Source organism: Chiloscyllium plagiosum, unplaced genomic scaffold, assembly GCF_037043375.1.
Source record: "Chiloscyllium plagiosum isolate Xiang-an unplaced genomic scaffold, Cpla_swu_hap1 HiC_scaffold_18, whole genome shotgun sequence".
Lineage (NCBI taxonomy): Eukaryota > Metazoa > Chordata > Chondrichthyes > Orectolobiformes > Hemiscylliidae > Chiloscyllium > Chiloscyllium plagiosum.
In genome coordinates, this window is record NW_028270156.1 from 34,184,704 (window position 1) to 34,212,470 (window position 27,767).

The 27,767-nt window shown below is 49.6% G+C and overlaps 1 protein-coding gene across 4 annotated transcripts in view; it reads right to left on the reverse strand.

The window, feature by feature from the left end:
* The window catches only part of LOC122558042 (uncharacterized), a 224,700-nt gene that overhangs the window by 122,667 nt on the left and 74,266 nt on the right, over nt 1–27,767 (reverse strand). For 2 of the 4 annotated variants that reach the window (XM_087996444.1, XM_043706371.2), the window contains exon 1: nt 22,700–22,836. The exons of 1 other annotated variant lie outside the window; for it this stretch is intronic. The gene's annotated coding sequence lies outside the window, so the exon portion shown is untranslated. Of the gene's footprint in view, nt 1–22,699; nt 22,837–27,767 lie in introns of those variants that run through there. One more of the 4 variants, XM_087996443.1, reaches the window with a different exon arrangement.

Here is a 27,767-nt window from a genome sequence, read left to right on the forward strand (position 1 = left end):
TTCCTTACTATGACACCTTTACAGCATCCCTCAGCACATAAAACCTGGGCTTTGGAATGTGCCACTTCGTTGAGGACAACTCTTTGTCTTTGTAGACAAACAAGTTTTAGGCAGACTGCAGAGAGCCTTTCACCAAGTTTACAGTCTTCCAGGCACAGTTATGTTTGTCACAGTGTTCAACCCAGGAGCAAGACCATACCGCAGAGAGTCCTGCCTCATGGATCTGCTGGTGTCTCTGGAAAGTAAAGTGCTATCTTTGTCTCTACAGTGTAAAACACCCAGATCCTGAAGAATGCCAATTTATTTCCATCCCCAGTCTCTGTAAGCTGTTACTTTTAAACACTTACTCAGAGACTGTATAACTTATATAAATTGATTGCTCTGTGGCTCCTGCAAGCAAATGAAAATTCCTGAAGAGAAAGAATCAGGAGCAGGAAGTCCTGACAAGCAAAAGGATCAAGTCAGTGAATCCTGTGATCAGGGACTATTGAGGTGATTTTCCAGTTTTTCCTTCAACCCACAACGCCAATTTATTTTTCATGCTTATGTCTGCATGTGTGTCTGTAGAGGAAGTTCAAGATGAGGAAATTTCTCTTGATGTTTACCTTGACTGTTTCCTACCAGAGCACTGGAGACTCAACGAAAGATTTCATGGTTCTCAAAGCCTTGAAATCCCTTTTGAGTTCCTTTCTTGGGGTCAACAGTTTCGCATTTAGCTTCCACGTTCCCCTGCTGTCCCTCTGGACTGCCTGTAGTTGATGGTCAGCCAGTAGGAGGCAGTGGTTAGGGAGGATAACTGATGTGATGTTGATGGATCTGACCATTAAAGCATGGCACACAAACAGGAAGTCTATCTTTAGGAAAATAGAGCCATATATCTATGCTGCATTACATATGAAGGTATTGCTTAAGATATCAAGCAGCTTGGCATCTTTTACCATTCCCACTTGGAGTCTGGACATGGTGTCCAGTTTGCTGTCAGCCCCTCTGGATGATCTCACCACATCCATGATTCAGTTGGAGGCACTGGCTGGAATGATCGGTCTGGGCATTGCCAGCAGTAGAGGGAGCTGCTGAAGGACAGCCAGACACACATTATTGCAGACAAGGTGTACACATTCATTACTCTCAGGGCAGTGTCTCTGCACTTAATGTCTGCTATGAGGAGGTGCCCTCCCACCCAATAAGTTCTTAACCTCGAAGATGGTGGAGTTGCTTCCATGCAGCAGAATACCCCATGCTGGAAAATCGGCAAACATTATCTCCCCGACCAAATTAATAGTTTGTGGGCCCCCCCCAGCGTGGCCATTTCCTGTAGCTCTAAGGTGTGGTATCCAACAGTCCTGCAGAAACAGCAAGGCAGCTTAGCTGTTAGCCAGGAAAGCCAACATGGAAACACATTATATGGCAGCTTTCTACACTCATTGGTACAAGCAATTTTAAAACCCACATTTTGATTTTTAGAGTACAGTCCAAAAGTCCCATTTCTAAGGCTGTTCCAGTTGCTGAGTAAGCTTCTACATGCCAGTGGTGTATACAAACCACTGCCCTCGCACAGGGCTGAGATCATTGCTGTGTTCTGTTCTAGGGTGTTATCTCAGGCAAGTGATATCAGGGTGTATGGGCAGCAAGAAATCCAGGCTCACCGTCAGGCCCACTCTGATCCTGGTCAAGGCCATAGCTACTCTAATGGAGCTGGGGTGCACATCTCAAAGCCCCTCGCCATCTTCTATGTTTCCCAGCTCAGGGCTCTTCATCTCCTTTCCCTCGTCGGCACTTTGTCATTCCTTCTGTCTATGGCTATTTTCCTGCATTTCATCATTGGAGGAGGAGCAGCCACCAGTTTCTCATTAGGGCCATTGTCAGATTTTGCTGCTCAGTTGATTTGTGATGGTTCTCCTCTTGGCTGTTTGAGATTTGTCCTCGCTGGTTGCCTCTCCTATCTGTCTGCTGCTGCCTCCCTTTCCAGTGATTCTGTTTTCTCCATGGGAGACTGAGAGGCACAGGTTCAGTTTCCAAAATGTCCTTCTTTCCTTGTCAAACCTTCTTCTCACTGTCCTTAGCTTCATTGGTCTTGGATGGTGCTGCCTGATTGGACAGCACTGCTTACGATGCCAAATTGGCCATCCGCATTGACCTAGCATCATGGTTTGGGCAGGCCCTGTAGATGTGGCTAGCCTCCTATTACAGAACACAGCACTGGCGCTTCTTGTAGTCCCTCATCTGTTGCCTCTCCAGCTTGTCGTTTTTGCAGAAGGTGAGCTGGCAGTCTGCCACCATGTGCCATGCTTGCCCACAGGGGCAACGTACTCTAGGCTGTCCCATGTACAATAAATAACCCCGATTTCCTCCAATGGTGGAGCTGAATGGTGAGTAGAAAGATCACCTTGAATTGCCTTTTACTGATGAAGATTCCAAATGGATCTACCACATCAGTGTTGCTTTTATTCGTTCATTGGATGAGGGCGTCACTGGCAGGCCAGCATTTATTACCTATCCCTAATTGCCCAGAGGGCAATTGAAAGTCAAATCACATTGCCTTAGATCTGGAGTCACATGTAGGCCAGATCAAATAAGGATGGTAGATTTCTTTCCCGAAGATAAGCACATCGGGCAGGGGTCCACGGAAGTTGGATATTTAGATAATGTCAATCCAACTCTTCTGCGATGGCCAAATAACCAGTGGCTCAGCACTGAGAACAGTGAGAGAGGCCCCTGACCTATTTTTTCGAAGGCTTTCAGCAGTCATACGCTTCCCATGGTGTTCTTAGAGGGGATGTGTAAGTGCGCAGGAGATATCGGCAACTTGGAACTACAGCACTCAAACAACTGCCTCTTCACAAAGTAGGTTCAGTTGTCACCCTGACTGTATTGTGACCCCATCACTAATCTGAAGCTCCTCTGCTTCCAGCCTCCATGGCTGAAAGGCTGATTGATAGTTGTGTCAGTGTTAGGCCCAAGCCAGCATTGAGATTCACCAATACCAGTTCAGCTCAATCGCCTTCACTCCAAATCGCAATCCAGTTTCGATCACGAGATCCAGAGATGAATCTGATGAATGCAACCCAGAATGTACACTTGATATGGTCAAAAGGTCAAGGAGTCATGTGGAACAGGAAACACAGATAAATCCAGATCGAGGAAGAATAGCGGATTTCTGTCCCTAAAAGGCATCACTGACATAACAATAGTCCAACAACTTCAAGGCAAGTTTTAATGAATTCAATTTCATGATCTGTTTCAGTGGAATTTGAAGTCACCTATCATTGGATTTTTAGCTCAGTAACCCAATCACTAGGTAGGGGTAACTGGTGGTAACCTTTACACCGTATTGTTTCTCTACTGCTGCACTAAAGCACCTTCGGAGTTAGTATGAGTCAAGTTAAAGCTTTAAATGTTTTTGGACACCTGGTAAAAATAGCAAAAAGACCTTCAACTTCAGACTGTACCAGTGAAACAAAAATAAACTGACAGATTCAGCTTGCCTCAGGGTGACGCTGACAAATTAGTTTTGAAAACTCATTTCAAACATTGTAATAAGCTGTTTGGAAAGAAACTAAAACAGTTATAGGAAAGCGAACTTGCTAATTTGATGTCCTTTGTCCCAGGCACATGTAACCACCAGAATTTAAACACAGGAACAGCAAGCAATTAAGAAGGTAAATAGCATCCCCTTTACTAAAAGGAGGCTGAAGTAAAGACACTGCTACAATAAAATGGAACATGCAAGCAAATGGCCTCTCAAGTCAGCCCTACCATTCATGGTTGATCTTTCTTAGACCTCACCCTATTTTGTGTCATAGCCCTAAACTCACTAATATTTCAAAAATTCACCTTCCTCCTTTTTAAATATTTACAATGATCTAGATTTTAGATTTCCAACATCCAAGGGTATTTTGTTTTTATAATTGTGCGTGTATAGTTCTGATGAATGTTGTACAAAGTTAAAAATCACACAACACCAGGTTATAGTCCAACAGGTTTATTTGGAAGCACTAGCTTTCAGAGCACTGCTCCTTCATCAGGTGGTTGTGGAGTATAAGACCATAGGATACAGAATTTAAAGCAAAGATTTACAGTGTGAGGTGACTTAAATTATGTATTGAAAAAGACCCAGATTGTTTGTTAAATCTCTCAACTTTTAGAATGACTATGTTGGTTTCAGTTCTTTCATCTGTAAATCCCAGAACTTTCTTAAAGTCAAATTCTTAAGAGGTGCCATGTTGGCCCAGACAATGCATTGAAAGTGTGAGGTGCCCTGTGTGAGGTTGTCTGTGCCCCACAGTTCAGACTGACTCTAATCTAAAAAATAGAGTTACAGAATCTTACATGGATTCATGTAGTTTTTGAGCAAACTAAAATGTAACGCTGCAAATACAAATTCACCCCACAAACTTATTTGTGGGTGTGTGTGTGCAGGGGATATGAGTGCCTGTGAGACAGTGTGTATGTGTGTGAGTGTGAGTGTAAGGGTCTGTGAGAGGGTGCGTGTGGGAGTGTATGTGTGAGCACATGAGAGAGAGTTTGTGTATGAGAGAGGGTCTGCGTGAGTGTGTGTGTGTATTTGTTGTGCAGTGGGGTCATCTCTAGTGTGACACGAATGCAAGGTCCTGGTTGAGGCCATCCCCATGGGTACTGAACTTGGCTGTCAGCCTCTGCTCAGCCATTTTGCGTTGTTGCCTGGAGGATGGTCACCCGAAGGTCCGAGGTAGAATGTCCTGGACCACTGATGTGTTCTCCGACTGGGAGGGAATACTCCTACCTGTTGATTGTTGTGCAGTGTCCATTCATCCGTAGCATCTGCTCAGTCACCAATGTACCATACCTCAAGGCATCCTTGCTGCAGCGTATGAGATAGAAAATGTTGGCCAAGTCACATGAGTACCTGCCACATACATGCTGGGAGGTGTCCCCAAATGTAATGGTGGTATCCGTGTCAACACTCTGACACATCTTGCAGCGTCTACTGTGACAAGGTTGTATGGTATTGTCCTGCAAGCCAGGCAGTTGCTATAAACAATGATCTGTTTGAGGTTTGGTGGTAGTTTAAAGGTGAGAAGTGGAGGTGTGGGGAAGGTCTTGGTGAGGTGATCATCCTCACTGATAATGTGTTGCAGGCTGCGAAGAATATGGCATAGTTTTTCAGCTCCTGGGCAGTACTGGATAACGAAGGGTACCCTGTCGGTTGCAGCACGTGTCTGTCTCCTGAGGAAGTCATTACGGTTCCTTGCTGTGGCACGTTGGAACTGGTGGTTGATAAATTGATGTCACACTACAAGTGACCGCACTGCACTACACACACACACACACACACATGCGTACGTGCGCGCAGACCCCCTCTCATACACAAGTTCTCATCATACACTCCCACACTCACCCTCTCACAGACCCTTATACCCTTTTATTCTCACACTCACGCACATATACACGCTGTCTCACAGACACTCGTACCCCCCGCACACAAATATCTACATGCACACACACACAGCCACATGTAAGTTTGATGGGGTGAATTTGTATTTGCAGAATTACATTTTAGTTTGCTCAAAACTGCATGAATCCATGTAAGATTCTGTAACTCCCTTTTTTAGATTAGGATCAGTCTGAACATTGGAGCACAGACAGCCTCACACAGGGCACCTCACACCTTCAATGCATTATCTGGGCCAACATGGCACCTATTGTTAAAGTTCACTTGAGAATGTAACTTTAAGAAAATTCTGGGATTTACATATGAAAGAACTGAAACCAACATGCTCATTCTAAAAGATGGAGAGACTGCCACACTGTTGAAGGGGTCAGTATGGAGAGACTGCCACACTGTTGAAGGGTCAAAACACAGAGACTGCCACACTGTTGAAGGGTCAGTACAGAGAGACAGCCACACTGTTGAAGGATCAGTATGGAGAGACTGCCACACTGTTGAAGGGTCAGTATGGAGAGACTGCCACACTGTTGAAGGGTCAGTACAGAGAGACATCCACGCTGTTGAAGGGTCAGTACAGAGAGACAGCCACACTGTTGGAGGGTCAGTACAGAGAGACAGCCACGCTGTTGAAGGGTCAGTACAGAGAGACTGCCACACTGTTGAAGGGTCAGTACAGAGAGACTGCCACACTGTTGAAGGGTCAATACAGAGAGACTGCCACACTGTTGAAGAGTCAGTACAGAGAGACAGCCACACAGTTGAAGGATCAGTATGGAGAGACTGCCACACTGTTGAAGGGTCAGTATGGAGAGACTGCCACACTGTTGAAGGGTCAGTACAGAGAGACATCCACGCTGTTGAAGGGTCAGTACAGAGAGACAGCCACACTGTTGAAGGGTCAGTACAGAGAGACAGCCACACTGTTGAAGGATCAGTATGGAGAGACTGCCACACTGTTGAAGGGTCAGTATGGAGAGACTGCCACACTGTTGAAGGGTCAATACACAGAGACTGCCACACTGTTGAAGGGTCAGTACAGAGAGACAGCCACACTGTTGAAGGATCAGTATGGAGAGACTGCCACACTGTTGAAGGGTCAGTATGGAGAGACTGCCACACTGTTGAAGGGTCAGTACAGAGAGACAGCCACGCTGTTGAAGGGTCAGTACAGAGAGACAGCCACGCTGTTGGAGGGTCAGTACAGAGAGACTGCCACGCTGTTGGAGGGTCAGTACAGAGAGACTGCCACACTGTTGAAGGATCAGTATGGAGAGACTGACAAACTGTTGGAAGGTCAGTACAGAGACACTGCCACACTGCTGAAGGGTCAGTACAGAGAGACTGCCACACTGTTGGAAGGTCAGTACGGAGAGACTGCCACACTGTTGAAGGGTCAGTACAGAGAGACTGCCACACTGTTGGAAGGTCAGTACCGAGAGACAGCCACACTGTTGGAAGGTCAGTACGGAGAGACTGCCACACTGTTGAAGGGTCAGTACAGAGAGACTGCCATACTGTTGGAAGGTCAGTACAGAGAGACAGCCACACTGTTGGAGGGTCAGTACAGAGAGACTGCCACACTGTTGGAAGGTCAGTACAGAGAGACTGCCACACTGTTGAAGGATCAGTACAGAGAGACTGCCACACTGTTGAAGGGTCAGTACAGACAGACTGCCACACTGTTGGAAGGTCAGTACAGAGAGACAGCCACACTGTTGAAGGATCAGTATGGAGAGACTGCCACACTGTTGAAGGGTCAGTACAGAGAGACTGCCACACTGACGGAAGGTCAGTACTGAGAGACAGCCACACTGTTGAAGGGTCAGTACAGAGAGACTGCCACACTGTTGGAAGGTCAGTACAGAGAGACAGCCACTCTGTTGGAAGGTCAATACAGAGAGACTGCCACACTGTTGGAAGGTCAGTACAGAGAGACATCCACACTGTTGGAAGGTCAGTACAGAGAGATTGCCACACTGTTGGAAGGTCAGTACAGAGAGACAGCCACACTGTTGGAGGGTCAGTACAGAGAGACTGCCACACTGTTGGAAGGTCAGTACAGAGAGACAGCCACACTGTTGAAGGATCAGTATGGAGAGACTGCCACACTGTTGGAAGGTCAGTTCAGAGAGACAGACACACTGTTGAAGGATCAGTATGGAGAGACAGCCACACTGTTGAAGGGTCAGTACAGAGAGATTGCCACACTGTTGGAAGGTCAGTACAGAGAAACTGCTACACTGTTGAAGGGTCAGTACAGAGCGACTGCCACACTGTTGGAAGGTCAGTACAGAGAGACAGCCACACTATTGGAGGGTCAGTACAGAGAGACAGCCACACTGTTGGAAGGTCAGTACAGAGAGACAGCCACACTGTTGGAGGGTCAGTACAGAGAGACTGCCACACTGTTGGAAGGTCGTACAGAGAGACAGCCACTCTGTTGAAGGATCAGTATGGAGAGACTGCCACACTGTTGAAGGGTCAGTACAGAGAGACTGCCACACTGTCGGAAGGTCAGTACAGAGAGACAGCCACACTGTTGAAGGATCAGTATGGAGAGACTGCCACACTGTTGAAGGGTCAGTACAGAGAGACTGCCACGCTGTCGGAAGGTCAGTACTGAGAGACAGCCACACTGTTGAAGGGTCAGTACAGAGAGGCTGCCAGACTGTTGGAAGGTCAGTACAGAGAGGCAGCCACACTGTTGGAAGGTCAGTACAGAGAGACAGCCACACTGTTGGAAGGTCAGTACAGAGAGACAGCCACACTGTTGGAAGGTCAGTACAGAGAGATTGCCACACTGTTAGAAAGTCAGTACAGAGAGACAGCCACGCTGTTGGAGGGTCAGTACAGAGAGACTGCCACACTGTTGGAAGGTCAGTACAGAGAGACTGCCACACTGTTGAAGGGTCAGTACAGAGAGACTGCCACACTGTTGGAAGGTCAGTACAGAGAGACAGCCACACTGTTGGAAGGTCAGTACAGAGAGACTGCCACACTGTTGGAAGGTCAGTACAGAGAGACAGCCACACTGTTGGAAGGTCAGTACAGAGAGATTGCCACACTGTTAGAAAGTCAGTACAGACAGACAGCCACGCTGTTGGAGGGTCAGTACAGAGAAACTGCCACACTGTTGGAAGGTCAGTACAGAGAGACTGCCACACTGTTGGAAGGTCAGTACAGAGAGACAGCCACACTGTTGAAGGATCAGTATGGAGAGACTGCCACACTGTTGGAAGGTCAGTACAGAGAGACAGCCACACTGTTGAAGGGTCAGTACGGAGAGATTGCCACACTGTTGGAAGGTCAGTACAGAGAGACAGCCACGCTGTTGGAGGGTCAGTACAGAGAGACTGCCACACTGTTGGAGGGTCAGTACAGAGAGACTGCCACACTGTTGGAAGGTCAGTACAGAGAGACAGCCACACTGTTGGAAGGTCAGTACAGAGAGACAGCCACACAGTTGAAGGATCAGTATGGAGAGACTGCCACACTGTTGAAGGGTCAGTACAGAGAGACTGCCACACTGTTGAAGGGTCAGTACAGAGAGACATCCACGCTGTTGAAGGGTCAGTACAGAGAGACAGCCACACTGTTGAAGGGTCAGTACAGAGAGACAGCCACACTGTTGAAGGATCAGCATGGAGAGACTGCCACACTGTTGAAGGGTCAGTATGGAGAGACTGCCACACTGTTGAAGGGTCAATACACAGAGACTGCCACACTGTTGAAGGGTCAGTACAGAGAGACAGCCACACTGTTGAAGGATCAGTATGGAGAGACTGCCACACTGTTGAAGGGTCAGTATGGAGAGACTGCCACACTGTTGAAGGATCAGTATGGAGAGACTGACAAACTGTTGGAAGGTCAGTACGGAGACACTGCCACACTGCTGAAGGGTCAGTACAGAGAGACTGCCACACTGTTGGAAGGTCAGTACGGAGAGACTGCCACGCTGTTGGAGGGTCAGTACAGAGAGACTGCCACACTGTTGGAAGGTCAGTACAGAGAGACTGCCACACTGTTGAAGGATCAGTATGGAGAGACTGACAAACTGTTGGAAGGTCAGTACGGAGACACTGCCACACTGCTGAAGGGTCAGTACAGAGAGACAGCCACGCTGTTGGAGGGTCAGTACAGAGAGACTGCCACGCTGTTGGAGGGTCAGTACAGAGAGACTGCCACACTGTTGAAGGATCAGTATGGAGAGACTGACAAACTGTTGGAAGGTCAGTACAGAGACACTGCCACACTGCTGAAGGGTCAGTACAGAGAGACTGCCACACTGTTGGAAGGTCAGTACGGAGAGACTGCCACACTGTTGAAGGGTCAGTACAGAGAGACTGCCACACTGTTGGAAGGTCAGTACCGAGAGACAGCCACACTGTTGGAAGGTCAGTACGGAGAGACTGCCACACTGTTGAAGGGTCAGTACAGAGAGACTGCCACACTGTTGGAAGGTCAGTACAGAGAGACAGCCACGCTGTTGGAGGGTCAGTACAGAGAGACTACCATACTGTTGGAAGGTCAGTACAGAGAGACAGCCACACTGTTGGAGGGTCAGTACAGAGAGACTGCCACACTGTTGGAAGGTCAGTACAGAGAGACTGCCACACTGTTGAAGGATCTGTACAGAGAGACTGCCACACTGTTGAAGGGTCAGTACAGACAGACTGCCACACTGTTGGAAGGTCAGTACAGAGAGACAGCCACACTGTTGAAGGATCAGTATGGAGAGACTGCCACACTGTTGAAGGATCAGTACAGAGAGACTGCCACACTGTGGGAAGGTCAGTACTGAGAGACAGCCACACTGTTGAAGGGTCAGTACAGAGAGACTGCCACACTGTTGGAAGGTCAGTACAGAGAGACAGCCACTCTGTTGGAAGGTCAATACAGAGAGACTGCCACACTGTTGGAAGGTCAGTACAGAGAGACATCCACACTGTTGGAAGGTCAGTACAGAGAGATTGCCACACTGTTGGAAGGTCAGTACAGAGAGACAGCCACACTGTTGGAGGGTCAGTACAGAGAGACTGCCACACTGTTGGAAGGTCAGTACAGAGAGACAGCCACACTGTTGAAGGATCAGTATGGAGAGACTGCCACACTGTTGGAAGGTCAGTACAGAGAGACAGACACACTGTTGAAGGATCAGTATGGAGAGACAGCCACACTGTTGGAAGGTCAGTACAGAGAGACTGCCACACTGTTGAAGGGTCAGTACAGAGCGACTGCCACACTGTTGGAAGGTCAGTACAGAGAGACAGCCACACTATTGGAAGGTCAGTACAGAGAGACAGCCACACTGTTGGAAGGTCAGTACAGAGAGACAGCCACACTGTTGGAGGGTCAGTACAGAGAGACTGCCACACTGTTGGAAGGTCGTACAGAGAGACAGCCACTCTGTTGAAGGATCAGTATGGAGAGACTGCCACACTGTTGAAGGGTCAGTACAGAGAGACTGCCACACTGTCGGAAGGTCAGTACAGAGAGACAGCCACACTGTTGAAGGATCAGTATGGAGAGACTGCCACACTGTTGAAGGGTCAGTACAGAGAGACTGCCACGCTGTCGGAAGGTCAGTACTGAGAGACAGCCACACTGTTGAAGGGTCAGTACAGAGAGACTGCCAGACTGTTGGAAGGTCAGTACAGAGAGGCAGCCACACTGTTGGAAGGTCAGTACAGAGAGACAGCCACACTGTTGGAAGGTCAGTACAGAGAGACAGCCACACTGTTGGAAGGTCAGTACAGAGAGATTGCCACACTGTTAGAAAGTCAGTACAGAGAGACAGCCACGCTGTTGGAGGGTCAGTACAGAGAGACTGCCACACTGTTGGAAGGTCAGTACAGAGAGACTGCCACACTGTTGAAGGGTCAGTACAGAGAGACTGCCACACTGTTGGAAGGTCAGTACAGAGAGACTGCCACACTGTTGGAAGGTCAGTACAGAGAGACAGCCACACTGTTGAAGGATCAGTATGGAGAGACTGCCACACTGTTGGAAGGTCAGTACAGAGAGACAGCCACACTGTTGTAGGGTCAGTACAGAGAGACTGCCACACTGTTGGAAGGTCAGTACAGAGAGACAGCCACACTGTTGGAAGGTCAGTACAGAGAGACTGCCACACTGTTGGAAGGTCAGTACAGAGAGACAGCCACACTGTTGGAAGGTCAGTACAGAGAGATTGCCACACTGTTAGAAAGTCAGTACAGACAGACAGCCACGCTGTTGGAGGGTCAGTACAGAGAAACTGCCACACTGTTGGAAGGTCAGTACAGAGAGACTGCCACACTGTTGGAAGGTCAGTACAGAGAGACAGCCACACTGTTGAAGGATCAGTATGGAGAGACTGCCACACTGTTGGAAGGTCAGTACAGAGAGACAGCCACACTGTTGAAGGGTCAGTACAGAGAGATTGCCACACTGTTGGAAGGTCAGTACAGAGAGACAGCCACGCTGTTGGAGGGTCAGTACAGAGAGACTGCCACACTGTTGGAGGGTCAGTACAGAGAGACTGCCACACTGTTGGAAGGTCAGTACAGAGAGACAGCCACACTGTTGGAAGGTCAGTACAGAGAGACAGCCACACTGTTGAAGGATCAGTATGGAGAGACTGCCACACTGTTGAAGGGTCAGTACAGAGAGACAGCCACACTGTTGGAAGGTCAGTACCGAGAGACAGCCACGCTGTTGGAGGGTCAGTACAGAGAGATTGCCACACTGTTGGAAGGTCAATACAGAGAGACAGCCACGCTGTTGGAGGGTCAGTACAGAGAGACTGCCACGCTGTTGGAGGGTCAGTACAGAGAGACTGCCACACTGTTGAAGGATCAGTATGGAGAGACTGACAAACTGTTGGAAGGTCAGTACAGAGACACTGCCACACTGCTGAAGGGTCAGTACAGAGAGACTGCCACACTGTTGGAAGGTCAGTACGGAGAGACTGCCACACTGTTGAAGGGTCAGTACAGAGAGACTGCCACACTGTTGGAAGGTCAGTACCGAGAGACAGCCACACTGTTGGAAGGTCAGTACGGAGAGACTGCCACACTGTTGAAGGGTCAGTACAGAGAGACTGCCACACTGTTGGAAGGTCAGTACAGAGAGACAGCCACGCTGTTGGAGGGTCAGTACAGAGAGACTACCATACTGTTGGAAGGTCAGTACAGAGAGACAGCCACACTGTTGGAGGGTCAGTACAGAGAGACTGCCACACTGTTGGAAGGTCAGTACAGAGAGACTGCCACACTGTTGAAGGATCTGTACAGAGAGACTGCCACACTGTTGAAGGGTCAGTACAGACAGACTGCCACACTGTTGGAAGGTCAGTACAGAGAGACAGCCACACTGTTGAAGGATCAGTATGGAGAGACTGCCACACTGTTGAAGGATCAGTACAGAGAGACTGCCACACTGTGGGAAGGTCAGTACTGAGAGACAGCCACACTGTTGAAGGGTCAGTACAGAGAGACTGCCACACTGTTGGAAGGTCAGTACAGAGAGACAGCCACTCTGTTGGAAGGTCAATACAGAGAGACTGCCACACTGTTGGAAGGTCAGTACAGAGAGACATCCACACTGTTGGAAGGTCAGTACAGAGAGATTGCCACACTGTTGGAAGGTCAGTACAGAGAGACAGCCACACTGTTGGAGGGTCAGTACAGAGAGACTGCCACACTGTTGGAAGGTCAGTACAGAGAGACAGCCACACTGTTGAAGGATCAGTATGGAGAGACTGCCACACTGTTGGAAGGTCAGTACAGAGAGACAGACACACTGTTGAAGGATCAGTATGGAGAGACAGCCACACTGTTGGAAGGTCAGTACAGAGAGACTGCCACACTGTTGAAGGGTCAGTACAGAGCGACTGCCACACTGTTGGAAGGTCAGTACAGAGAGACAGCCACACTATTGGAAGGTCAGTACAGAGAGACAGCCACACTGTTGGAAGGTCAGTACAGAGAGACAGCCACACTGTTGGAGGGTCAGTACAGAGAGACTGCCACACTGTTGGAAGGTCGTACAGAGAGACAGCCACTCTGTTGAAGGATCAGTATGGAGAGACTGCCACACTGTTGAAGGGTCAGTACAGAGAGACTGCCACACTGTCGGAAGGTCAGTACAGAGAGACAGCCACACTGTTGAAGGATCAGTATGGAGAGACTGCCACACTGTTGAAGGGTCAGTACAGAGAGACTGCCACGCTGTCGGAAGGTCAGTACTGAGAGACAGCCACACTGTTGAAGGGTCAGTACAGAGAGACTGCCAGACTGTTGGAAGGTCAGTACAGAGAGGCAGCCACACTGTTGGAAGGTCAGTACAGAGAGACAGCCACACTGTTGGAAGGTCAGTACAGAGAGACAGCCACACTGTTGGAAGGTCAGTACAGAGAGATTGCCACACTGTTAGAAAGTCAGTACAGAGAGACAGCCACGCTGTTGGAGGGTCAGTACAGAGAGACTGCCACACTGTTGGAAGGTCAGTACAGAGAGACTGCCACACTGTTGAAGGGTCAGTACAGAGAGACTGCCACACTGTTGGAAGGTCAGTACAGAGAGACTGCCACACTGTTGGAAGGTCAGTACAGAGAGACAGCCACACTGTTGAAGGATCAGTATGGAGAGACTGCCACACTGTTGGAAGGTCAGTACAGAGAGACAGCCACACTGTTGTAGGGTCAGTACAGAGAGACTGCCACACTGTTGGAAGGTCAGTACAGAGAGACAGCCACACTGTTGGAAGGTCAGTACAGAGAGACTGCCACACTGTTGGAAGGTCAGTACAGAGAGACAGCCACACTGTTGGAAGGTCAGTACAGAGAGATTGCCACACTGTTAGAAAGTCAGTACAGACAGACAGCCACGCTGTTGGAGGGTCAGTACAGAGAAACTGCCACACTGTTGGAAGGTCAGTACAGAGAGACTGCCACACTGTTGGAAGGTCAGTACAGAGAGACAGCCACACTGTTGAAGGATCAGTATGGAGAGACTGCCACACTGTTGGAAGGTCAGTACAGAGAGACAGCCACACTGTTGAAGGGTCAGTACAGAGAGATTGCCACACTGTTGGAAGGTCAGTACAGAGAGACAGCCACGCTGTTGGAGGGTCAGTACAGAGAGACTGCCACACTGTTGGAGGGTCAGTACAGAGAGACTGCCACACTGTTGGAAGGTCAGTACAGAGAGACAGCCACACTGTTGGAAGGTCAGTACAGAGAGACAGCCACACTGTTGAAGGATCAGTATGGAGAGACTGCCACACTGTTGAAGGGTCAGTACAGAGAGACAGCCACACTGTTGGAAGGTCAGTACCGAGAGACAGCCACGCTGTTGGAGGGTCAGTACAGAGAGATTGCCACACTGTTGGAAGGTCAATACAGAGAGACAGCCACGCTGTTGGAGGGTCAGTACAGAGAGACTGCCACACTGTTGGAGGGTCAGTACAGAGAGACTGCCACACTGTTGGAAGGTCAGTACAGAGAGACAGCCACACTGTTGGAAGGTCAGTACAGAGAGACAGCCACACTGTTGAAGGATCAGTATGGAGAGACTGCCACACTGTTGAAGGGTCAGTACAGAGAGACAGCCACACTGTTGGAAGGTCAGTACAGAGAGACAGCCACACTGTTGAAGGGTCAGTACAGAGAGATTGCCACACTGTTGGAAGGTCAGTACAGAGAGACAGCCACGCTGTTGGAGGGTCAGTACAGAGAGACAGCCACACTGTTGGAGGGTCAGTACAGAGAGACTGCCACACTGTTGGAAGGTCAGTACAGAGAGACAGCCACACTGTTGGAAGGTCAGTACAGAGAGACAGCCACACTGTTGAAGGATCAGTATGGAGAGACTGCCACACTGTTGAAGGGTCAGTACAGAGAGATTGCCACACTGTTGGAAGGTCAGTACAGAGAGACAGCCACACTGTTGAAGGGTCAGTACAGAGAGACTGCCACACAGTTGGAAGGTCAGTACAGAGAGACAGCCACACTATTGAAAGGTCAGTACAGAGAGACAGCCACACTGTTGGAAGGTCAGTACAGAGAGGCAGCCACACTGTTGGAAGGTCAGTACAGAGAGACAGCCACACTGTTGAAGGATCAGTATGGAGAGACTGCCACAATGTTGAAGGGTCAGTACAGAGAGACTGCCACACTGTTGGAAGGTCAGTACCGAGAGACAGCCACACTGTTGGAGTGTCAGTACAGAGAGACTGCCACACTGTTGGAAGGTCAGTACAGAGAGACTGCCACACTGTTGAAGGATCAGTACAGAGAGACTGCCACACTGTTGAAGGGTCAGTACAGACAGACTGCCACACTGTTGGAAGGTCAGTACAGAGAGCCAGCCACACTGTTGAAGGATCAGTATGGAGAGACTGCCACACTGTTGGAGGGTCAGTACAGAGAGACCACCACACTGCTGGAAGGTCAGTACAGAGAGACAGCCACGCTGTTGGAAAGGCAGTACAGAGAGACAGCCACACTGTTGGAGGGTCAGTACAGAGAGACTGCCACACTGTTGGAGGGTCAGTACAGAGAGACCACCACACTGCTGGAAGGTCAGTACAGAGAGACAGCCACGCTGTTGGAGGGTCAGTACAGAGAGACAGCCACGCTGTTGGAGGGTCGGTACAGAGAGACTGCCACACTGTTGGAAGGTCAGTACAGAGAGACAGCCACACTGTTGAAGGATCAGTATGGAGAGACAGCCACACTGTTGATGGATCAGTACGGTGAGGCAGCCACACTGTTGAAGGGTCAGTACAGAGAGATTGCCACACTGTTGAAGGATCAGTATGGAGAGACTGCCACACTGTTGAAGGGTCAGTACAGAGAGACTGCCACACTGTTGGAAGGTCAGTACCGAGAGACAGCCACGCTGTTGGAGGGTCAGTACAGAGAGACTGCCACACTGTTGGAAGGTCAGTACAGAGAGACTGCCACACTGTTGGAAGGTCAGTACAGAGAGACAGTCACACTGTTGAAGGATCAGTATGGAGAGACTGCCACACTGTTGGAGGGTCAGTACAGAGAGACTGCCACACTGTTGGAAGGTCAGTACAGAGAGACAGCCACACTGTTGAAGGATCAGTTTGGAGAGACTGCCACACTGTTGAAGGGTCAGTACAGAGAGACTGCCACACTGTCGGAAGGTCAGTACTGAGTGACAGCCACACTGTTGAAGGATCAGTACAGAGAGACTGCCACACTGTTGGAAGGTCAGTACAGAGAGACAGCCACACTGTTGGAAGGTCAGTACAGAGAGACAGCCACGCTGTTGGAAGGTCAGTACAGAGAGACAGCCACACTGTTGGAAGGTCAGTACAGAGAGACAGCCACGCTGTTGGAGGGTCAGTACAGAGAGACTGCCACACTGTTGGAAGGTCAGTACAGAGAGTCAGCCAAACTGTTGAAGGGTCAATACAGAGAGACTGCCACACTGTTGAAGGGTCAGTACAGAGAGACAGCCACACTGTTGAAGGATCAGTATGGAGAGAATGCCACACTGTTGGAAGGTCAGTACAGAGAGACAGCCACACTGTTGGAAGGTCAGTACAGAGAGACAGCCACACTATTGAAGGATCAGTATGGAGAGACTGCCACACTGTTGAAGGGTCAGTACGGAGAGACTGCCACACTGTTGGAAGGTCAGTACCGAGAGACAGCCACGCTGTTGGAGGGTCAGTACAGAGAGACTGCCACGCTGTTGGAGGGTCAGTACAGAGAGACCACCACACTGCTGGAAGGTCAGTACAGAGAGACAGCCACACTGTTGGAAGGTCAGTGCAGAGAGACTGCCACACTGTTGGAAGGTCAGTACAGAGAGACAGCCACACTGTTGCAAGGTCAGTACAGAGAGACAGCCACACTGTTGAAGGATCAGTATGGAGAGACTGCCACACTGTTGAAGGGTCAGTACAGAGAGACTGCCACACTGTCGGAAGGTCAGTACTGAGAGACAGCCACACTGTTGAAGGGTCAGTACAGAGAGACTGCCACACTGTTGGAAGGTCAGTACAGAGACACAGCCACACTGTTGGAAGGTCAGTACAGAGAGACAGCCACGCTGTTGGAAGGTCAGTACAGAGAGACAGCCACACTGTTGGAAGGTCAGTACAGAGAGACAGCCACGCTGTTGGAGGGTCAGTACAGAGAGACTGCCACACTGTTGGAAGGTCAGTACAGAGAGTCAGCCACACTGTTGAAGGGTCAATAGAGAGAGACTGCCACACTGTTGAAGGGTCAGTACAGAGAGACAGCCACACTGTTGAAGGATCAGTATGGAGAGACAGCCACACTGTTGGAAGGTCAGTACAGAGAGACAGCCACACTGTTGGAAGGTCAGTACAGAGAGACAGCCACACTGTTGACGGATCAGTATGGAGAGACTGCCACACTGTTGGAAGGTCAGTACAGAGAGTCAGCCACACTGTTGAAGGGTCAATACAGAGAGACAGCCACACTGTTGAAGGGTCAATACAGAGAGACAGCCACACTGTTGAAGGATCAGTATGGAGAGACTGCCACACTGTTAAAGGGTCAGTACAGAGAGACTGCCACACTGTTGGAAGGTCAGTACAGAGAGACAGCCACACTATTGAAAGGTCATTACAGAGAGACTGCCACACTGTTGGAAGGTCAGTACAGAGAGACAGCCACACTGTTGGAAGGTCAGTACAGAGAGACAGCCACACTGTTGAAGGATCAGTATGGAGAGACTGCCACACTGTTGAAGGGTCAGTACAGAGAGACTGCCACACTGTTGGAAGGTCAGTACCGAGAGACAGCTCACTGTTGGAGGGTCAGTACGGAGAGACTGCCACACTGTTGGAAGGTCAGTACAGAGAGACTGCCACACTGTTGAAGGATCAGTACAGAGAGACTGCCACACTGTTGAAGGGTCAGTACAGACAGACTGCCACACTGTTGGAAGGTCAGTACAGAGAGCCAGCCACACTGTTGAAGGATCAGTATGGAGAGACTGCCACACTGTTGGAGGGTTAGTACAGAGAGACCACCACACTGCTGGAAGGTCAGTACAGAGAGACAGCCACGCTGTTGGAAAGTCAGTACAGAGAGACAGCCACACTGTTGGAGGGTCAGTACAGAGAGACTGCCACACTGTTGGAGGGTCAGTACAGAGAGACCACCACACTGCTGGAAGGTCAGTACAGAGAGACAGCCACGCTGTTGGAGGGTCAGTACAGAGAGACAGCCACACTGTTGGAGGGTCAGTACAGAGAGACTGCCACACTGTTGGAAGGTCAGTACAGAGAGACAGCCACACTGTTGAAGGATCAGTATGGAGAGACAGCCACACTGTTGATGGATCAGTACGGAGAGACAGCCACACTGTTGAAGGGTCAGTCCAGAGAGATTGCCACACTGTTGAAGGATCAGTATGGAGAGACTGCCACACTGTTGAAGGGTCAGTACAGAGAGACTGCCACACTGTTGGAAGGTCAGTACAGAGAGACAGCCACACTGTTGAAGGATTAGTATGGAGAGACTGCCACACTGTTGAAGGGTCAGTACAGAGAGACTGCCACAGTGTTGGAGGGTCAGTACAGAGAGACTGTCACGATATGGAAAGTCAGTACTGAGGGTGTGCTGTAGTGTGGAGGGTCCATACTGAGGTAGCACTGTATTGTCGAGGGTTAGTACTGAGGGAGTTCTGTATTGTGGAGGGTCAGTACTGAGGGAGTGCTGTAGTGTGGAGGGTCAGTACTGAGGGAGTGCTGTATTGTGGAGGGTCAGTACTGAGGGAGCGCTGGAGTGTGGTGGATCAGTAACGAGGGAGTGCTGTCATGTGGAGGGTCAGTAACGAGGGAATGCTGGAGTGTGGAGTGTCACTCTGAGGAATGCTGTAATATGGAGGGTCAGTACTGAAGGAGTGCTGTGATATGGAGGGTCAGTACTGAGGGAGCATTGTAGTGTGGAGGGTTAGTATTGAGGAAGTGCCGCAGTGTGGAGGGTCAATACTGATGGAATGTTGTAATGTGGAGGGTCAGTAATGAGGGATTGCCACAGTGTGGAGAGTCAGTACTGAGGGAATGCTGCAATACCAAACAGGGAGTAGTGAGAGAGTGCAACCTTGTCAGAGCAACAGCACTGAGAGAATCTGATTAAGTCAATCGACTTGAAATGTTAACTTTGCTTTCTGTCCACAGATGCTACTAGACTTGCTAAGTTCTTCTAGCACCTTCTGATTTTGATTTCTGAACTCCAGCATCTACAATTCTTTGTTTTATTACTGTGTTGATGGCATGTTGTACTGTTGGAGAGGCTAGGCTGAGGCAGTGCAGCACAGTGACAGGGTCAGTACTCAGGCATTGCTAAATGGTCAGAGGAACAGTGCGGTGGGAGAATGTGAGGTGACGCACTTTTGCAGGAAAAATAGAGGAACTGAATATTATTTAAATAGAGAAAGATTGCAGAAACTTCCATCCCAAGAGATTTTCATTCAGTTTATGACATGAATCACACAATCTAGCATCTGAGTTCAGTGAGTAATAGGGAAAGCATAGAATGTTGGCTTTTATTGCAATGGGAAAGGAGGGTAAAACTAGGGACGTCTGCCAAAATGATACAAGGCACTAGTCAGACCACAACTAGGATGCCGTAACAGCTTTGATCCCATTACCTAAGGTCAGATTTATTAATACTGGAGGTAATCCAAGGAAGTTTCAGTAGACTGATGTGGGGGAATGGAAGGTTTTTTTTGAGGAGTGGTTGAGTTTGAGGAGTCTGTACTCACTGGAGTTTAGAAAAATGAGAGACAACCTCATTGAAATATCCAAGGTTCTCACGGAGTTTGACAAGAGAGATGTGGTGAGTTTGCAGACCCTTTTGGGAGAGTCTAGGACCACAGGAAATAATCCTAAAATAAGAGAGCATCACTTTAAGACAGAGATGAGGAGGCATTTCTTCTCTCAGATGGTAATTAATCTGTGGAATTCTTTACTGCAGAGCAGCGTCAAGGCTGGATCATTAAGAAGATTCAACACAGAGATAGACAGGTATTTAATCAGTAAAGGAATCATGGGTAATATGGAGAAGGCAGGGAGGTAGGGCTGAGGATTAACAGATCATTCATGATTTGCAGAATGGAAGGACAGAGTTGACGGTCTGAATGGTCTCCTGCTGCATCTATATCTTAGTCTTTTACTGAGGGGGCGCAGCGCTGTCAGAGGGTTAGCATAGAGGGAGCACTGCATTGTCAGAGGGTCAGTACTGAGGGAGCACTGCACTGTTAGAGGGTCAGTACTGAGGGAGAACTGCACTGTCGAAGGGTCAGTACTGAGGGGCCACAGCACTGTCGGAAGGTCAGTACAGAGGGAGCACTGCACTGTCGGAGGGTCAGTACAGAGGGAAAATGTGTTGCTAGAAAAGCGCAGCAGGTCAGGCAGCATCCAAGGATCAGGAGAATCGACGTTTCGGGCATGAGCCCTTCTTCAGGAATGAGGAAAGTGTGTCCAGCAGTCCAAGGACCTGCATGAACTTGGTGGAGTGGGAGGGGAGTTGAAGTGTTGAGCCACAGGGTGGTTGGGTTGGTTGGTCCGGGTGTTGTCCTTGGGGTCCTTGGACTCCTCCATCGCCAGACCATAGCAACACGACGGTTGGAGGAAGAGCGCCTCATCTTCCGCCTAGGAACCCTCCAACCACAAGGGATGAACTCAGATTTCTCCAGTTTCCTGATTTCCCCTCCCCCCACCTTGTCTCAGTCAAATCTCTCGAACTCAGCACCGCCTTCCTAATCTGCAATCTTCTTCCTGACCTCTCTGCCCCCACCCAAACTCTGGCCTATCACCCTCACCTTGACCTCCTTCCACCTATCGCATTTCCAACACCCCTCCCCCAAGTCCCTCCTCTCTACCTTTTATCTTAGCCTGCTGGACACACTTCCCTCATTCCTGAAGAAGGGCTCATGCCCGAAACGTCGATTATCCTGTTCCCTGGATGCTGCCTGACCTGCTGCGCTTTATCAGCAACACATTTTCAGCTCTGATCTCCAGCATCTGCAGTCCTCACTTTCTCCTCAGTACAGAGGGAGCACTGCACTGTCGGGGGGTCAGTACAGAGGGAGCACTGCACTGTCAGAGGGTCAGTACTGAGGGGGCGCAGCACTGTAGGAGGGTCAGTACTGAGGGGGCGCAGCACTGTAGGAGGGTCAGTACAGAGGGAGCACTGCACTGTCGGAGGGTCAGTATAGAGGGAGCGCTGCATTTTCAGAGGGTCAGTACTGAGGGAGAACCGCACTGTCGGAGGGTCAGTACTGAGGAGGCGCAGCACTGTCGGAGGGTCAGTACTGAGGGAGCACTGCACTGTTGGAGGGTCGTACGGAGGGAATGCTGCACTATCAGTGGGTCAGTACTGAGGGAGTGCTGCATTTTCAGAGGGTCAGTGCTGAGGGAGCACCGCACTGTCAGAGGATCAGCACTGAGGGAGCGCTGCAATGTCAAAGGGTCAGTACTAGGGAGCGTTGCAATGTCGGAGGGCCAGTACTAGGGAGCTCTGCACTGTCAGAGGGTCAGAACTGAGAGAATGCCGTACTGTCAGAGGATCAGTACTGGGGGAGCGCTGCATTGTTGGAGGGACAGTGCTGAGGGAGCGCAGCATTGTTATTGGGGCAGTACTGAGGGAGCAGTGCACTATCAGAGGGTTAGTGCTGAGGGAGTGCTGCACTGTCAGAGGTGCAGTACTGAGGGAATGCTGAACTATCAGAGGGTCAGCATTGATGGAGTGCTATTGAACATGCCACATTTCATATGAGGTGTTATACCAAAGCCCTATCTGCCCTCTCAGGTGCCCATTATGGTCCCAAAGCTCTGTTGAGAAGTAAAGCTGGGAGATTCGTTGTGATGCCCTGGACAGTATTTATCAAAGGCAGATGACCAGGTCATTATCTCAATGCTGTGGCTTTACGTTTCTCATTTCTTGGAACTAAACAGTGACTATCCTTCTATGTATTGATCTGAAGGCACTTTGTGATGTTCAAAAATCATGGTAAGCTTTGTATAAATGCAAGCTCTTTCTTTCCTAGCATTAGGGTGATTTGTTGAATTTGGCTGATTGGCTGGTATGAGTTCTGCACTTTGCATCAAGGGTGGGTAGAATGTGAATCAGCATCTAATGGGTTACATTGCTAGCAGTCTCCAGCACAAGAGCAGCAACTTCAGTTAAGACCCCGGCTATTAGAAACGTTGTGAATAGGAATATGGGGAGGAGGTTGACGATGGCGGAGAGTTGTGATGAGCTGCACTGACCTGTATTTGGCTTTGTTTGGCAGCTGTCCTCTCACTCTTGCGATTGTTTCGACTGTGGCTGCATTTGCTTCCTCGCTTGTCTCTGTAAAACCACTGAAGCTCCACTCTTTGTTGACAGCAGTTTCTAAGGAGACAAGGAGGCAGGGCTCTGCACTGTCGCTGGGTAACTGCAAGCAGGAAGGCAATTAAAGGAATTGAAGATTTCAAAATCTTGGTAATAGAGTTATAGTCATAGAGCCATTAGGCATTGGAAACAGACCCTTCAGTCCAACCAGTCCATGCCAAACATAATCCCAAACTAAACAAATCCCACTGCCTGCTCCTGGCCCATAGCCCCCCGAACCTTTCCTATTCATGTATCCATTGAAATATCATTTCAACATTGTAATTGTGCCTACATCCACCATTTCTTCAGGAAGTTCATTACACACTCAAACCACCTTCTGTGTAAAAAAATTTGCCTCATATCTTTTTTAAATGCCTATCTTAAAAATCTGCCCCTAGTCTTAAAATTCCTCATCTTAAGGAAAAGACAACTAACATCAACTCTATCTATATGTCTCGTTATTTTATAAACTCCTATAAGGTCAGCTCTCAACCTCCTACACTCCAGTGAAAACGTCCCAGCCTATCCAGCCTTTCTTTATAATTCAAACCTTCCATACCTGGCAGCATCCTGGTAAATCTCGTCTGAACCCTCTCCAGCTTAATAATATCTTTCCCAGAACTGGGCGACCAGACCTGGACACAGTATTCCAGAAGAGGCCTCACTAATGTTCTGTACAACCTCAACATAATGTCCTAACTCCTATACTCAAAGGACTGAGCAATGAAGGCAAGTGTGCCAAACACCTTTTAACCATCCTGTCTGTACGTGGATAAGTGATAATGTGGAAATGACTCTTATTTGGAATTTATTGACTGAATGCTGCTCTCCTGTCATGTTATCTCAGCTGCCAGGACTGAAGCTGTGATTATGACACCCACATGTAGGCCCCAAACCACAGCACACATGTTCAATATTGTGGCAGGGACACCCAGTCTCATGCTTTGCTGAGAAATGCACTGCCTACCATATTGGCAAAGGCGAAAAAGGAGGAGTCCAATTATCGTGCCTGAAAAAAGCAGTCAGCCTGTGCTACAGCGATTGATATTTCTATAGCATCTCAGTATCTTTAGCATTAATACATACATCATTGAGATCACTTATTCCTCCTCCATAATGTCACCTGACCTCCCCCTCCCTACCCCCCATCTCAGCTCAGCTGCTGCTGAAACCCTCATCCATGTTTTCATTCTTTCCTGACTTGATTATTCCAACAGTGATGTGTTGGGCAAAGGGAGGATGCCATTTTGGTAGGGGATATGTGCCAGATGAGTAGGGTGTCAGGATGGGGAGAGTGTTAGGTAAATAGGGTTCCAGCTGAGCAGAATTCCGATAATTAGGTTGCCAGAGAGGTGGTGGTACGGTTCAGCTGGGTAGGGTGCCAGAGGCGAGAATGCCATTTGGGTACAATAGGGCGATAGAGCCAGGGTGCAAAGTGGCAAAGGGGTCAGGTAAGTGACACATTGTTAGGGTAGGCTGGGGAGGAGGGTGGCACAGGGAGGATGGATGGTGGAGGGAGTAGGTGTTGGGGAGATGGGTGTTGGGAGGATGGGTCTTCAGGGGATGGGTATCAGGGATTAAGGAAGGGAACCTAAGGCAAAGTGATCTGAATCTGGAACTTAGTACAGATGTCTCTTTACCTGATCGTTTATTGCTCTGATAAAGATTTTATTTATTCATTATACTCCATGTCACTCTCACACACCTGAAAGTGCTGAGCTTCTGCTGTCCGGTTACACATGCAACCACTGTTTATTCTTCATCCATTAGCTAGCGAAGGAGCTGCTTTCATTTAGCCACTGTCTATCACAAATGCAGGAACACCCAAGGGCTTCCCAGTGAGTCAAGTATGTGAGAAGTGTTATCAGTTTGCATGTTGCACACAGCGAAATCACACAAATAACAGCGTGATTATGACAAGTGTGATAATGTGATGTTGGTTGAGGGATAAACATTAGCCTCAGGACTCTGGGAAAATTCTTCTGTTTCTTCATGAAATAGTGAATGTGGGATCTTTTATATCAACCTGTGGGGTTGGATGGGAGCCACAGTTTAACGCCTCCCCTGCACAAAGGCATCTCTTACACGGTAGTACACCTTCAGTATTGCCTCTCCCACTGTGAAATACTCTATTAGGAACACCTTTGAACACTCAGTCATTGCAAGCCCCAAAGGGTCCATCATTATTGTTACTCCAACATTGCAGTGTTTCCTCAGTACTACCTGCCAGGTGTGTGGCACTCCATCAGTGCTAACCCCAGATCACGAAATACTATCTGATTCTCTGACAGTACCTCAATGCTGACTCTCCAATGCTGCAGTGCCTCCTTAGTACTTATTCTGACAGGGCAGCACTCCCTCAGTATTGGCTCACCGACTGAGTAGTGCTCCCTCAGTACTGCCCTCTAGAGTGCAGTGCTCCCTCAGTACTGTCTCACCGGAATGCAGTGCTCCCTCAGTACTGCCCTTCTAGAGTGCAGTGCTCCCTCAGTACTGTCCCTCTAGAGTACAGTGCTCCCTCAGTACTGCCCCTCTAGAGTGCAGTGTTCCCTCAGTACTGTCCCTCTAGATGCAGTGCTCCCTCAGTGTTGTCCCTCCGGATTGCAGTGTTCCCTCAGTACTGCCCCTCTAGAGTGCAGTGCTCCCTCAGTACTGTCTCTCCGGAATGCAGTGCTCCCTCAGTACTTTCCCTCCAGAGTGCAGTGCTCCCTCAGTGCTGTCACTCCGGAGTGCAGTGTTCCCTCAGTGCTGTCCCTCCGGAGTGCAGTGTTCCCACAGTGCTGTCCCTGCGGAGTGCAGTGCTCCCTCAGTGCTGTCCCTCCGGAGTGCAGTGCTCCCTCAGTGCTGTCCCTCCGGAGTGCAGTGCTCCCTCAGTACTGTCTCTCTTGCGTGCAATGCTCCCTCAGTACTTTCCCTCCAGAGTACAGTGTTCCCTCAGTACTTTCCCTCCGCAGTGCAGTGCTCCATAAGTACTGTCCCTCGAGAGTGCAGTTTTCCCTCAGTACTGTCTCTCTAGAGTGCAGTGCTCCCTCAGTACTGTCTCTCTAGAGTGCAATGCTCCCTCAGTACTGTCCCTCCGGAGTGCAGTGCACCCTCAGTACTGCCCCTCTAGAGTGCAATGCTGCCTCAGTACTGTGCCTCCGGAATGCAGTGTTCCCTCAGTACTTTCCCTCCGGAGTGCAGTGCTCCCTCAGTACTGTCTCTCTAGAGTGCAGTGTTCCCTCAGTACTGTCCCTCTTGCATGCAGTGTTCCCTCAGTACTGTCCCTCTGGAATGCAGTGTTCCCTCAGTACTTTCCCTCCAGAGTGCAGTGCTCCCTCAGTACTGTCTCTCTAGAGTGCAGTGCTCCCTCAATACTGTTCCTCTTGCGTGCAGTGTTCCCTAAGTACTGTCCCTCCGGAGTGCAGTGTTCCCTCAGTACTGTCCCTCCGGAATGCAGTGCTCCCTCAATACTGTCTCTCTAGAGTGCAGTGCTCCCTCAGTACTGTCCCTCCGGAGTGTAGTGCTCCCACAGTACTTTCCCTCCAGAGTGTAGTGCTCCCTCAGTACTTTCCCACTGGAGTGCAGTGTTCCCTCAGTGCTTTCCCTCCGGAGTGCAGTGTACCCTCAGTACTTTCCCACCGAAGTGCAGTGTTCCCTCAGTACTTTCCCACCGGAGTGCAGTGTTCCCTCTCAGTACTTTCCCTCCGGAGTGCAGTGCTCCCTCAGTACTGTCCATCTAGAGGGCAGTGCTCCCTCAGTACTGTCCATCTAGAGGGCAGTGCTCCCTCAGTACTGTCTCTCCGGAATGCAGTGTTCCCTCAGTACTGTCCCTCCGGAATGCAGTGTTCCCTCAGTACTGTCCCTCCGGAGTGCAGTGTTCCCTCAGTACTGTCCCTCTAGAGTGCAGTGCTCCCTCAGTGTTGTCCCTCCGGAATGCAGTGCTCCCTTAGTACTGTCCCTCCGGATTGCAGTGCTCCCTCAGTACTGACTCTCTAGAGTGCTGTGCTCCATCAGTACTGTCCCTCTTGCGTGCAGTGTTCCCTCAGTACTGTCCCTCCAGAATGCAGTGTTCCCTCAGTACTTTCCCTCCAGAGTGCAGTGCTCCCTCAGTACTGTCCCTCCGGAGTGCAGTGCACCCTCAGTACTGCCCCTCTAGAGTGCAATGCTGCCTCAGTACTGTGCCTCCGGAATGCAGTGTTCCCTCAGTACTTTCCCTCCAGAGTGCAGTGCTCCCTCAGTACTGTCTCTCTAGAGTGCAGTGTTCCCTCAGTACTGTCCCTCTTGCGTGCAGTGTTCCCTCAGTACTGTCCCTCCGGAATGCAGTGTTCCCTCAGTACTTTCCCTCCAGAGTGCAGTGCTCCCTCAGTACTGTCTCTCTAGAGTGCAGTGCTCCCTCAATACTGTTCCTCTTGCGTGCAGTGTTCCCTAAGTACTGTCCCTCCGGAGTGCAGTGCTCCATCAGTCCTGTCCCTCCGGAATGCAGTACTCCCTCAGTACTGTCTCTCTAGAGTGCAGTGCTCCCTCAGTACTGTCCCTCCGGAGTGTAGTGCTCCCACAGTACTTTCCCTCCAGAGTGTAGTGCTCCCTCAGTACTTTCCCACCGGAGTGCAGTGTTCCCTCAGTACTGTCACTCCGGAATGCAGATTCCCTCAGTATTGTCCCTCCAGAGTCCAGTGCTCCCTCAGTACTGTCCTTCTAGAGTGCAGTGCTCCATCAGTACTGTCCCTCCGGAGTGCAGTGCTCCCTCAGTACTTTCCCTCCAGAGTGCAGTGCTCCCTCAGTACTGTCCCTCTGGAATGTAGTGCTCCCTCATAACTGTCCCTCTGGAATGCAGTGCTCCCTCAGTACTGTCCCTCCGGAGTGCAGTGCTCCCTCTGTACTGTCCCTCTGGAGTGCAGTGCTCCCTCAGTACTGTCCCTCTGGAATGCAGTGCTCCCTCAGTACTGTCCCACTTGAGTGCAGTGCTCCCTCATTAATGTC